The following is a 13,370-nucleotide window of genomic DNA, read 5'->3' as shown; positions in this document are numbered from 1 at the left end:
AAGCCTGAGTTAATAGGAGCCAGGAGGAAAATAAGCAATCAGTTGTAGGACTGCAGCAGGAACGTTGACTGTAATGCAGCAGCAATGTGCCGGGAAGCCATGACACAGAGGACTTTGGAGTTGGGTCACAAAAAGGAATATTAGGACTGAATAGAATGTTACATGTGTAGAAGCAAGAGGTTGAAGGAATACCTGAACTAAAGCACAGATGGACAGTTGGGTGGACATTTGGAGTTTCAATGTGTTTAAAGAGTGAGATGGAATTGTGCAGTAGGAGGGGCTGGAGAAGGTTCATGTATCCATCAGATTACTTTTGGCTGCGAGGAATAAAACCATAAATGAAATGATATTCCAAAGAACACTGACCTAAGCAATTAGATATTTACTCTACGTTACACTTATATACCCATAGTAGGGATGAGTAGAGATGAGTCAGCAGCTCAGTGATATAATCAAGGACCCAAGTTCTTTCCACCTCTCCACTTTCCTTGGTCTTTGTGTAGATTTCCTCCTAGACCTGGTTCAATCATGACTGCTGAAATCCTAGGTCTCATAATTTTAACATAACTGCATCTAGAGGAAAAAGAGGGATTATTGTTTCTTCCTGTGGGTCTGTCTTAGGTATGGTGAAGCTTTTTCAGAAAAATCTTAAAACACTTCCTCCCACGTGTCATAGACCAGATCTGTACCATGATTCCTGAGTGGCTTATCTATTTAACAAGCATTGAGTGAGCTCATACAATGTGCAAAGCATAGCTCTAGGCACTTTTAATACAGCATTAAACTAAATAAACACTTGCAGTCATGCAGCTTATACTCCAATTGGATAAATTGAAAATACATAAATGAACAAAAAAGTATAATGTCATATTATGACAAATTCTATGAACAAAATCAAAGTAGAGTACAAGATTTAAAAAAAGAATAAATGTAATACCAGGAAGGGATTTTAAGTTGGGTGGATAGATACAGGTGTCAGAGAAGGACTCTTTGAGAGAGGGACTTTTAAGTAAAGACCTTAGGAAAATGGGGGAGGGAGCCATTTGAATATTTGAGGAAAGCTGTTTTTATACAGGGAGAACAACAAGTCCAAAGCCTTAGGACAGGAATGAGCTTGGTATGTCCCAGAAACATTGTGGAAGGCCGAGTGGCTAAAAAAGAATGAGAAAATAGAGTATGTAAGGAGCTGAGGTCAGAAAGTCAGCAAGAAGAAGAGACTGTGAAGGGTCTTACAGGTCTTGGTAAGGATGCTTTATTTTATTCTAAAGGAGATAGGAGGGCATTGCAGAATAGACAGGCATGATCTGATTTACATTTTGAAAAAAAAGTTCGTTCTGCCTGCAGAGAACAGACTGTAGGAGGCAAGTGCAGAAGCAAAGATAAGAGGCTACAGTAGAAGTACAGGTAAAAGAATAGTGTGATTGAAGTAAGATGATACTGATGAAGGTCAGAAGTTCAGGACAGATCTCTGGGTGGCCTTGGACCAATATAGTTCTCATCCCTTTCTCCTTAGTAGTTGTCAAGAAAAACTGTAGAATGTTCCGGGAATGCATCATCCTGAGGTGAGGGGGAACTGGTAGAATAGCCCAGGCTCCGTTCCAGTCCCTGAAATCCTTTATCATAGTGTATCATGCTGCTCTAGAGTATGAAACCAAGAGCAGGATGCTTTCCCGAGTCTCTTAGCTGCAGTGCAAGTGGAGCACGTGTAAATGAGATTCCATCTTTTCTATGCAACTTTCCTGAACTTTGGGGAACCAGCACATCATCAATCCTAGGCTTCTAATGTAACTTGCTGGATTTTTTTGTAATTAATAAACTTGTTTCACTTAACTTGCTGTATGTGAGTGCTCTGTCTCATCAGACTCATGCAAGTGACAGAAATTGGTGCAACTCAACGTGTGCCAGATGAGGTGTTCACAATCCCTTTCCCCCATAGCCCCCAGAATTGATGCCAGTGCACAGTGAACTGCTTCACAGGAAGTTGTTGGGGCTGGGAATAGATTGTCAGAGTAGTGAAAGGACTGACTCCAGCAAAGGGAGTGGACTAACTCTGATGGTCTAAATGAATCATTGATATGGGAGGGATACAGAGTGGACTAACTCTGCTGGTCTAACTGGATCACTGGTATGGGAGGGATGCATACTGGGGAGTCAGGCATAATGTTTGCTACAGAGTATATCAGTATCAGATTATGAGAGAACTTTACCTATGTGCATTTCAACAAACGTTGGTTGAGTAGCTAGTATTTGTGTTGTGGGTTGGTGTGTTGAAGAGGCACTGAAATGACGTTTAAGGTTTAGGATGATGATTAGGGCATCCCGTGGAATGCATACCTACGATAGCTGGACCTTCAGCTGTCCCTTTAATAGGGATTTCCAGTGTTCTATCAGGCTGCAGTATCTGGGTAGTTTGATATGTGATACGACTATAGTAGTTCTCATAGGAATCAGCCTACTCCTTCTTCTTCTTTGATATAAAATGCACTGCCCTTATCTCATAAAATGACATGTGGGAACTTGTGCGTGTGCATCAGACATTCTATGAGCCTTATACTGAGGCTCTACAGGTGAGAAAGGAAAATCCATACCCCAAATTACTGCATATTTCTGTTAGAATAAATTGCTCAGCCTTTCAGAGTAAAGGAGCAAAATGCAATCAATTTGCCACCATGTAGCTAGTTCATCTCCTTGAGAGATGGTTTTACATCAGAGATTTAGCATTAGTCTGTGTTGCTGGCAGGTTGGCATTTGATGCCAGCATTTGCTAGATTGGGATCAGTGAATGGAAGCCTATGCTACTGGGCCCAGACATAGCTTCCATCACTAACACTATGGCCAGAAGTAGGGGATGGATGGTGTCAAAACTGGGCTGCTTAATGACCAAATCTGAGAAGCAACAGCTGGTTAGCTTATTTTATCTACTTTTTTTATTGTGCCATTTCAATGGATGATACTGCTCTTATGCTCTTTGGAAGGCATCAGCATGTAATAGAAAGACTTTTAAACTTTTTGTTCACTATCATATATCCATCCACTCACCTTTAATCCTGGTCCACTTGTTTCTAATATTTCAGTCTTTCCTCTTTCAGTTATGTCCAGCCAGCTGAGCCATTCACCATTGCTCATGAGTGTGACTATAACCTCAGTCGGTTCTCTTTCCACACGAAGTAGAGGGCCACGTGCACCATCCAAAATTTTGCCAATTGGAATGTTTTTCTATTGCTCTTTTCTATCAAAGCCACCCCCGAGTGTCAAACATTTTTAACTTGTAAACACATACTTGGACTATCAATCCATAATCCAAACTGGATGTTTTTCTTTCACCTGCATCTGATAATAAAAGTTGCCTCATAAGGCCATATGGGTCACCTGGGGAAGGGCATTATTACAACAGTGGTGAATAAAATGGTAGTCTGGGCTACCCGCTCATGCAGTTTGCTTATAATCTTTTCTTACTTATACTTTATCATGGATGTGTCACTTCCATTCTTCCAATGAATGGACTATTTCTGGGTCTGCTAAATCTTATGACCTGGTAGGTCTGACAACATGCAGCTCATAACCACTTGTTATCACATGGTCAGGTTTTCCAACTTTACCAGGGCTCAGTAGCTCTTCAGGATTTGATTTTCAAATAGTATTTAATTGTCAAATAGTATGCAATTGTAGAAGGTATCACCTTACCCCAGAATCCTAAAGGTCGGTTTTGTGATTTTGTTTTTAGGACTTGCCATAAACTCTACAGAGTATTTTTCCCATGTATAATACTATAAATACTCTGCTGGGTCAGGGTCATGTGTCAACTCAAAACTGATAGCCTACCAGACATTGTGCTTTCTTCCTTGTGAAATGTTTCAAACTACTGTACTCCTTAAAAATTTGACGTATTCGCCAGACCTCTGAATTTTCGTTCATTTTATCCTCCCTTCTCTGGAGTGGGTATGTCTTATCAAGGCCCCTAATGAACTAATCACGTTTTGCTCCATAGGTCTAATTAGCATGATGTCTGTCATCAATAAAATAAGTTTGATGATTTTCAGGATAACCAGATGTCAAGTTCCCTTTGTATCATATTATGACAGAGGATAGAGAATTAACATAGTCCTGGGGCAAGACTCTAACTGTAACTTATTCTCTGTTTCATGCAAATGCCACCTTTTACTTCTTTATTTACAGAGTCAGAAATGAAAATATCCACTAAATCAATAGTCTCATAGGATGTACTTAGTATTCTTCTAATGTGCTCTAACAAAGATACTTTAAGCACAGTACTATATGCAAATTGGACTACTGTTAGTTATGTTTGATAAATTAAATGGAGATATGACTGACAACCAAGTTTGCATCTTTTAAATTTTTAAGACTAGTATTTATTTCCACCATCTGTCTGGAAATATAGTATTTTTTTATTTGCTATTTTGGAGGGAGAAAATTTTAGAGGCTTCTAGTTGGCCTTTCCCATTATGATAGCTCTTATCCCAATTACAGGAACTTAATGTTAATGAAGGTTATCCCAATTACCAAATATGTCTATATCAATTATACATAGGGAGAGTTGATAAATAACCACCATTCATACACATGGACTCAATGAATCCATTGGATATGTTTATTGGCCTGAACTCCATTTAGTACTTGACCGACTCTGTATGTCCATACTCAAACAGAAGGGCCATGATTGGTATGTTTAGTAGTTCTTTGAAGGTATGAATATTGCACTTTTCCCAATGCACATTTATCTGAGTAAATGAGTATAGTTACCTTTAGAAATAGTTGGAGAAATTATTACAATGTTTATTTGTCAAAGCAGTGCAAGATCTTCCCTCTTGGCAATCCTGCCTCTTCTTCAGATAGTAAGGTTTGGTTTTAACTCTGGCTCAGGTATAGAAAGTGGACAATTGCTGTAGGCCACTGTCACACCTGATCTCAGAGAATTGCCACTGAACTTCTGAGTAATGCTTGTGCCTTGTTCATCAGAGAATTCCTTATGATCATCTTAAATTTTAAGTCCCATGGTCACTCATAATCATCTGGAGGGTCTTTTAGCTGGACATAGTATATGCTGGACAAAGGAGAGAGATATATATATATATTCTTGCATGCCCACTTCCCCAAGCATTTTAATCCCATCTCCCATCATCTGCTGTGGCAATTCTAGCATTCAGCTTCACTTAATGTAGTCCATCATTTTTTTGCCTAGGAGCCATTCTATTAATGAGTTTGCACCATCTTCTGGAGTTCTTTCCAAAGTAGTAAATCCTGTATCTTGGGCAAATATTCCCAAATCACAAACTCTCTTATCAAACTATGTTCCAGTCCCTTTGATTAAACACCTAGAAAATCTAGTCCCACATGTACTCTCTGGCTTTTGCTAGGTCCTTAACCTTCTTTAGGGTATAGTCTTTTTTATGCCTTATCAGCCCCAATAGGTCCTTGCTTGGTTATTCTGTGACTTAACACTAGTAATAGACTAAGTAGCTAAGAAAGGATGTGGAGCCGTATGGTGGTTGGAGGGGAACAGTGCAAATGTCTTCTGTGAAAGAGTCTCTGTATTGCCTCCAGGAGAAGGGAGAGACCTAGACTTTGTTAAGGAGAGGTGGACCATTTCTTGAGGCTCAGATACTTTAGGGGAAACTATGGATTCAAAATTCAGGCAGAGTGTCAACCCAAATGTCCCTATGCCATGTGTTAGAGCATGTCTTATGGCATCACTCCTCCCCAGCAAGGGCCCTGACTTTTATAGTAGGCCTTTTCTGTTAGGGCACTTAAACTTTTTTCTAGCTCAATTATTCTAAAGATTAAGTCTCTAATCCTCAGTTTCTGGTCCTCAGTATTGCATGCCCTCCTTCTACAGGAGATGAGAACTTCCCTGTATGCTACCAAAGAGGCCCTCCGATATTTATATTAGCTTTCAGTTGGTGAATAATTGTTTTCCACTTGTTATTTTCTAAAGTGTCAATTTAGCTTAGCAAGAACCACTCAATTCCATTGACCTTATAATTAACTGCTTTTTTTTTTTCATGTTTATCAAACCATTGACATAACGCACCAGCCAGTGCATTCTTTCCCACCACTATACACCATTCCAATACACACTAGTGGAAGTTTTAACAACTAGACTGCAATTTTGTACCAGAGTCTATCTGAACCCATCAAATTAAATATTAGGTTCCTATTGCTAGCCAGATGGTGAATAAGCATATTTTCGAACTGCTTCTTTGGATCGTTCCTAGTACCAGTTGTTACTTGTTGAGTTCTGCAGGAAGTAGACTCCGAGATGGAGTGTCTCATGGAGATCAGTAAGCAGTGTTTTGTTATCAACAACTGTATAAGAAAGAGTAACGAAAAAAGCTTAGTCATGGGGAAAATTAAAAAGCATTGCACACCCAGTGACAGCTTCAGATAATACCACAGGGAGCTCTAAAGCTAAGTCTGCCCTTAGAGTTCCCTCAAGTTGAAGCAAAATGATCAGGGATTTATACCCTTTTATTGACTATTCACTGGATGAGGAACCCATGAAAGGGACATGATCTTGACCAAGGTGGTTTTCTACAGCTAAGTCTATTCCTCAGAGTACTGACAGCTGAACACTGTCTTTTTCTCTTTCATCAGAACAAGTCCTTCAATGAGTCACAGTGTTCAAAACAATGTGCAAGGTACTCAACTGGAGATACAAAGATAAATAAGAAATGTTGGGCCCTTTGGGAGGAAGACATATATCATTTTGTCAAGTCATAGTGATGAATAAAGAAAACACACATTAAAAGGAATGGCAAAACTGCAATTACGTTTGCACCAGCTTAATATAGTGAAGATTTACTGGTCTCATTTTAATTTATTTCTGACTTGAGATTTTACTTATCATGGGAGCTCTTCTTTATCTCAACACACGACACATTTTACCATGGCACACTCTATCAGTTAGTTATTCTACATCTCGTACCACCAATGCTACAGTGTAAAACTGGAAGAAATAAAACAAGCCAAATACATAACATGTGGCTATATCCTAGTGTTCAGTGAAAATAATTCTACAAAGCAGACATAATGTAATCATGGGTCAATAAGCATAAAATTAAATGGCGAATTGCAATAGTATTTTAGTATAAGGCTTCTATGTGAATGGAGAATTGAACTTTATGCACTTGACCTCTAGGACAAAGGATGTGGAGGAGTCATGACCCATGCGTGGGTACCCTCTGTCTGTAATTTCTCTGTAATGGACCTCAAAGTCGTTAGAAATGCACAAGTGAAAAGTAACGAGAATGCCTTAGAGATTATTAATCCTGGGTTTACACCCTACTCCTGCAAGAATGGTCATAAATAAAAAATAAAAAATAAAAATAAGAGATGTTAGCATGGATGCAGTGAAAAGGAAACACTTTTATACTGCTGGTGGGAATGTAAACTAGCATAAACAGTATGGTGGTTCCTTAAAGAACTAAAAGTAGATCTATCATTTGATCCAGCAATCCCACCACTGAGTATCTACCCAGAGGAAAAGAAGTCATTCTATGAAAAAGACATTTGCACACACACGTTTTTAGCAGCACAATTCGCAAATACAAAAATATGGAACTAGCCTAAATGCCCATCAACCAACAAGCGGACAAAGAAAATATGGTGTGCGTGTGTGTGAATATATATATACACACACATATGCACACATACACCATGGAATACTGCTCAGCCATAAAATGGAATGAAATAATAGCATTTGCAACAACCTGGATGGAGTTGGACACCATTATTCTAAGTGAAGTAAATTAGGAACGGAAAACCAAACATCGTATGTTCTCACTTACAAGTGGGAGCTAAGCTATAAGGAGGCAAAGGCATAAGAATGATATAATGGACTCTAGGGACTTGGCGGGAAAGGTGGGAGGACAGTGAGGGATAAAGGATGACATATTGGGTGCAGTGTACACTGCTCAGTTAAAGGATGCACCAAAATCTCGGAAATCACACGGGAAGAATGTATCCATGTAACCAAACACCACCTGTTCCCTCAAAACTATTGAAATAATAACAGTAATAATAACAAAAATCCTGGGTTTAGTTAATGTATTCAAAGTTAAGGATGTAGGGATGTGTTGTTAATCTTGAACCTGCAGGAACAAGTGGCTAATTTATCTTCCTGTGGAAAGAAGTGAAGTAAAATGTCTATAGTTCTTGGCAAGCTAATGAAAGACCTGAGAAGCAAGCATTTGATTGCTGATGGACTCCTCAGAGCAAAGTAACCTTAAAGAGAAGACCATTGTAGAAGCCAGTAGCAGAGAACTCAGAAATTCCCAGCTGCAGAATAACCAGTTCAAGAGATCCTCTTAAGATAGGCCAATCTAATCCTCGAATTTCTGTGGTGTAAAGAAGTCATTCTAACTTCTGAAGAGAGGCCATTTGGCAAAGGCCATCAGCAGAGTGTTGGGAAGGTGGTGCTATCACCAGCGATACAGGGAAGGTGTCTTCAAAATACTTTAATTCTAATTATTGAGGAAAAGCATTTGGCAGAATAAGAACATTGATAAATCTCCAAACAGTGTAAGGAAAAAGAGGAAAGGGAAACCTGGTAGAGAATGTTCCAAGAAGGATTAAATCATTCTTTAAAATATATTTTTTAAAATTTGAGGGTTTTTAAAAATCAAAACTGATTGACAATGCATACACTGCTACATAAAAATCTGTATGTATTAAAAGTGAAAAACTGTAAATAGCTTATAATGGGGATCACCTGATCTGTCCTCCTTCGGGTCATGTCTGCTTTTCTCTGCACGTCAGCTTTCTCATTATTTTCTGCTCTGTCATAACTTCAGTTTTTCTATGGCTTATTTAGGCCTTTTCTCTATGTCATATCTTTTCACTTTAAACTCCCAACGTTAAGTAGAAGACATTTAATGTTTTTCTTATTCCAAATGTAATCTTACAGAAGCAAGAATCTGCCAGGCCTGAGTCATCTTTTCAAGTCAGTTCACAGAGATCACTGTTGCTTGGTCAGCTCATAGTGAAGGAACCATTTGTTACATAATTACAGTTTGGGCAGCCAGGGTTGTCACAGACTCACTTACTTTTAGAAGTGAGTGTGGTCAGAGATGGTGTTTCAGCCAATATCTATGTAGCACAGTGGCCAAAGTTTTATATAATGTTCTCAGAACTCTTTGATAGTATCCTCACTCCATCCATACCTTTATTTGTTCATACACAGGACATTGCAGGTAGAAAAACCCATTGACTATATCTTAGAAATAAGTTATTTCTCCAAATTGAGGAAGGTTTATACTGCATCTGCTCCCTACTCCCTGACATCCTCCACGCCTTTTCTGAAACCCTTTCTAGAATAAGCCTCTGATTAAAGCGCCCCCAAAGTCCCATGGCTATCCACATGGATACCAAGTAATTTTCTTTAGGAAGATTCAGGTCTCACTGCCCTCTAGTGGGAGTGGAAGATGCAGCAGTTTCACTGCTAATAATTGGGGTTGAAGTTTGGATAAATGGGATCCACTTTATTGCTCACAAATAACCGTGTGAGAAAAAGGAAAGAAGAGGGCTTTCGAATAGAAGCATAAAAAGGCAATGTGTATACAAAATCCACAACACTCTGGGAAGAAAAGAACAAGGAGGAAGAAAGGAGAAAAGCCCACATGCCAGGTAGGAGCCACAAGCTTAGAGAACAAACTCGAGTGAAGATGAAGTACAGAAGGTATCAGGCAATGAAGAGTTATCTGGATGCCCAGAAGCTGTGTGGGAGCCAAGTCCTCATTAGGGGACTGCCTTATCATCATGTGAATAGGGATGTCAAACTCAGCAGTCACTGATTTTCAGTGTTTTCAGACTTCAAACCACCTGCATTCAGGTATGAGTCAGATATAATGTCAAATCCATGCCACTTTTGATTTTCCCTTGGGATACTTCCCTGCAGTATCGCCTCAGGTCTACCAATACCTGGAAAGTAATTAAATGCTTCTCAAAAGCTGGCTTCATGAGCTGTAAGATCAACAGGGACCTCTAGACCTTAAGCAGACAGTTAAAAGGAACTTCCATACCAGTATTTAAGGAATGAAATAAAAGTACTATGACATCTTACCTAAGACAATTGAAAATGGATACTTAGACTTAACAACAAACATTTTTCTTGGAGTAACTCAATTAAGTGTTATTTGTAGCCTGATATGGTTTGGCTGTGTCCCCACCCAAATCTCACCTTGAATTGGAATAAACCCCATGTGTCAAGGGTGGGGGCAAGTGGAGATAATTGAATCATGGGGGTGGATTCCTCATACTTTTCTTGTGGTAGTGAATAAATCTCCTGAGATCTGATGGCTTTATAAATGGGAGTTCCCCTGCACACGCTCTCTTGCCTGCCACCATGTAAGCCATGACTTTGCTCCTCATTCACCTTCCACCATGATTGTGAGACTTCCCCAGCCATGTGGAACTGTGAGTCAGTTAAACCTCTTTCTTGTATAAATTACCCAGTCATAGGTATGTCTTTATTAAAAGTGTGAGAACAGACTAATACCCAGCCCAGACAGCTGGATGTAGGTAGACCTACATGGACCCGATGCAAATTTTAGGCTTATGCCTGTCATTTACACTAGAAATGTATAGAATGTTGAATGGCTTACAAGAGTATATGCATGCTGAGGCATCACTTCAACTGTTATAACCAAGCTAACCCTACCTAAATCAATAAAACATACCTGCCTACCATGGGTCTTTGTGATACATTGATTCTAAGCAGAATAAATTGTGTCAATGGAAGAGTGTAAGCATATTATTATGGGTGATAATCCGGCTGGTTGGTACAAACAGATGACAGATTACATTATATCATCTACCAGGCAATTTCTAGCCTGGGAGTTAATCAAACATTTATGAATAATATGCTAGAAATATATTGTCAGAGAAAAATGATAAGTAGTATCTTCATAGAGCATTCCTAAGAGTTTCCCTGAGGACTCAACAAAAATGACTCTCAATAGTATGTTTCAATATTTTGGTGTTCATATTCCACATGAGTAGTAGGAGGAGGGACTGTGGGAGCTTCACTCAGTGAGAAATCAAACTGTAAAAAGAATCCCAATGAATTTACAGACAAGCCACTGAAGCAGACCACAGTATTCCCCAAAGGGATGAACACTTTATGCCATGAACAAAACATGAGGGAAATATCACTGATGTCAAATGAGAATATCATTGGCAAAGACAAAATAGCTAAGTCATGAAATACTTTTCCATCACTTTGTTGAAGACTTGGGTATGCATTCTATGTTTAGGAAGAAAATCATATGGGATTTGTTATGTTAAATCACTTCCATAAATTTCTGTCTAGAAACTAATTTATTTCCTAGGCTATGTTAGGAGATCCTACAAACGATAGTGAGAAAGTCTTTATGCCAGTGGTTTTTAACGTCAGTGAACATCAGCATCATGAGGAGGGCTTGTTAAAACACAGATGGCTGGACCCCCACCTCTCATGTTTCTGATTCAGTGGTCTGAGTTTGAGCTCCAGAGTTTGCATTTCCAAATTCACGGGTAATGCTAATGGTGCTGATTTGGGAAAATACATTTTGCTAACCATTGCCTTATAGGTCATGCAAAATGTTGGACTTACGATTTTTTTAAACTTATGAGAATGAGGAAGTGGTGTTCATATATATCAAATTGGAAAATGAATAGAAAAGAAATGCTGATGTTGATACTTTTATTTTATTTTATTTTTTGAGATGGAGTTTCTCTTTTTCACCCAGGCTGGAGTGAAGTGGCCCAGTCTTGGCTCACTGCAATCTCCACCCCCTGTGTTAAGCGATTCTCCTGCCTCAGCCTCCTGAGTAGCTGGAATTATAGGTGCCTGCCACCACGCCCAGCTAAATTTTGTATTTTTAGTAGAGACGGGGTTTACAGCCGTCTCTAATCTTATAGAAAAGGGAAAGGACCCATATTGATTCTTTATTGTCTAGATTCTTTATATACATTATTTCATTAAATAGCCATACTATTTCTGAGCAAACATAATTTAGTAAACTATACAGTATATCAATAATATGTATAAAGCCAAATTGTTTTCTCGTCCTGTCTTTTTTTAAATTCTCATTTAAAGAAACATTTGTTTTAGAGAAAAAATGTCACTCTTTACTAGATTTTTTTTTCAAAACAGCAAAAGGTGAAAATACTTCATAAGGCCTACCAATAATCTTTCTTTCCCATCTCTCTCCCCTTCAATATCTTTAAGGGCATGAACATCCTACTAAGATATTTCCTTAAGATTTGAAAGATTGGGGGCCATAAGAACTTCTGGAACCAGACCTAAAGCGTTTGTGTCAGCTAACTGAGAACCTAAGGGGTCTCGCTAAGCTTTCCTTTTGTTCTCAAATTTTGGGTTTGAATTACATTAATCAAGGAAAAAAAAAAAAAAGCCTAGTGACTTGGGCTTAGTTTGTTTCTCAAAGATTCTACTTCAAAGATTGCTATATTTAAAATTTGGCGATATCCTAATATTTATCATAAAATAGTTTTAGTGGGATCAATCATGGCTAAAGAGTTGCCACATGACTGAAACCCAGCCAATCACAACATTGCTTTTTCCTTGACCACAGTAACCAAGCTGTACTGACTATATTCCCTCCTGAACCTTTTCACTGGGAGGTGAGAGGAGACTCTGTCTTTCTGTGGGAATGCTGGTGGTTATCTTGTTGAATTGAGGAGAGAGATAGTGTGTGAATCAAATGAAGAAGGGATATGCCAACCTGTGAGGTGGATAGAGATTGAAGATTTTGATGAAAGGTGGAAGAAAGCAATGTTAAAAGCTAAAACATGGGCCGCACTGCTCAGATTCAAATTCCAAATTTTCTACAAAACTTGGGCAATGTACTTAACCTCTGTGAGTCTTAAGTTATTCATTTCTAATATAGGTGTCTCATAGGGTTGTTATGAAGATCAAATACATTGATTTATATTAAGTGATTAGGACAGTGTCTGACACACAATAAGTGCTATATACATGTTGGGTATTTTTAAGACATTTTTTGGTCCCCTGTTCTACCTAGTGATGTGATAAATAAGTTAAAATAGTTTATATCTGCTGCCATAATATCCACAATATGCATTCATATTTCTCAGCTGAGACTTCAATATAACAATTACGATGTGTATTAAATGTCAGGTATACTGAACAAAAGTATAATATTGATAGAATGGTATTACACTATATATACTTATACAACTATACTTAATTTTCTTGAAAGTATCAGGTAATGATCCCTATTTAGTAATACACCTATTATATATTAATGTTATGGTTTGGAAAATTATAAATAACTGAGAAAAAACTATATTATTGAAGCACATAATAATATTTAAACATTAATTAATTATTT

The sequence above is a fragment of the Macaca nemestrina genome, chromosome 10, assembly GCF_043159975.1.
Source record: "Macaca nemestrina isolate mMacNem1 chromosome 10, mMacNem.hap1, whole genome shotgun sequence".
Lineage (NCBI taxonomy): Eukaryota > Metazoa > Chordata > Mammalia > Primates > Cercopithecidae > Macaca > Macaca nemestrina.
Note: the sequence above shows the minus strand (reverse complement) of the source record.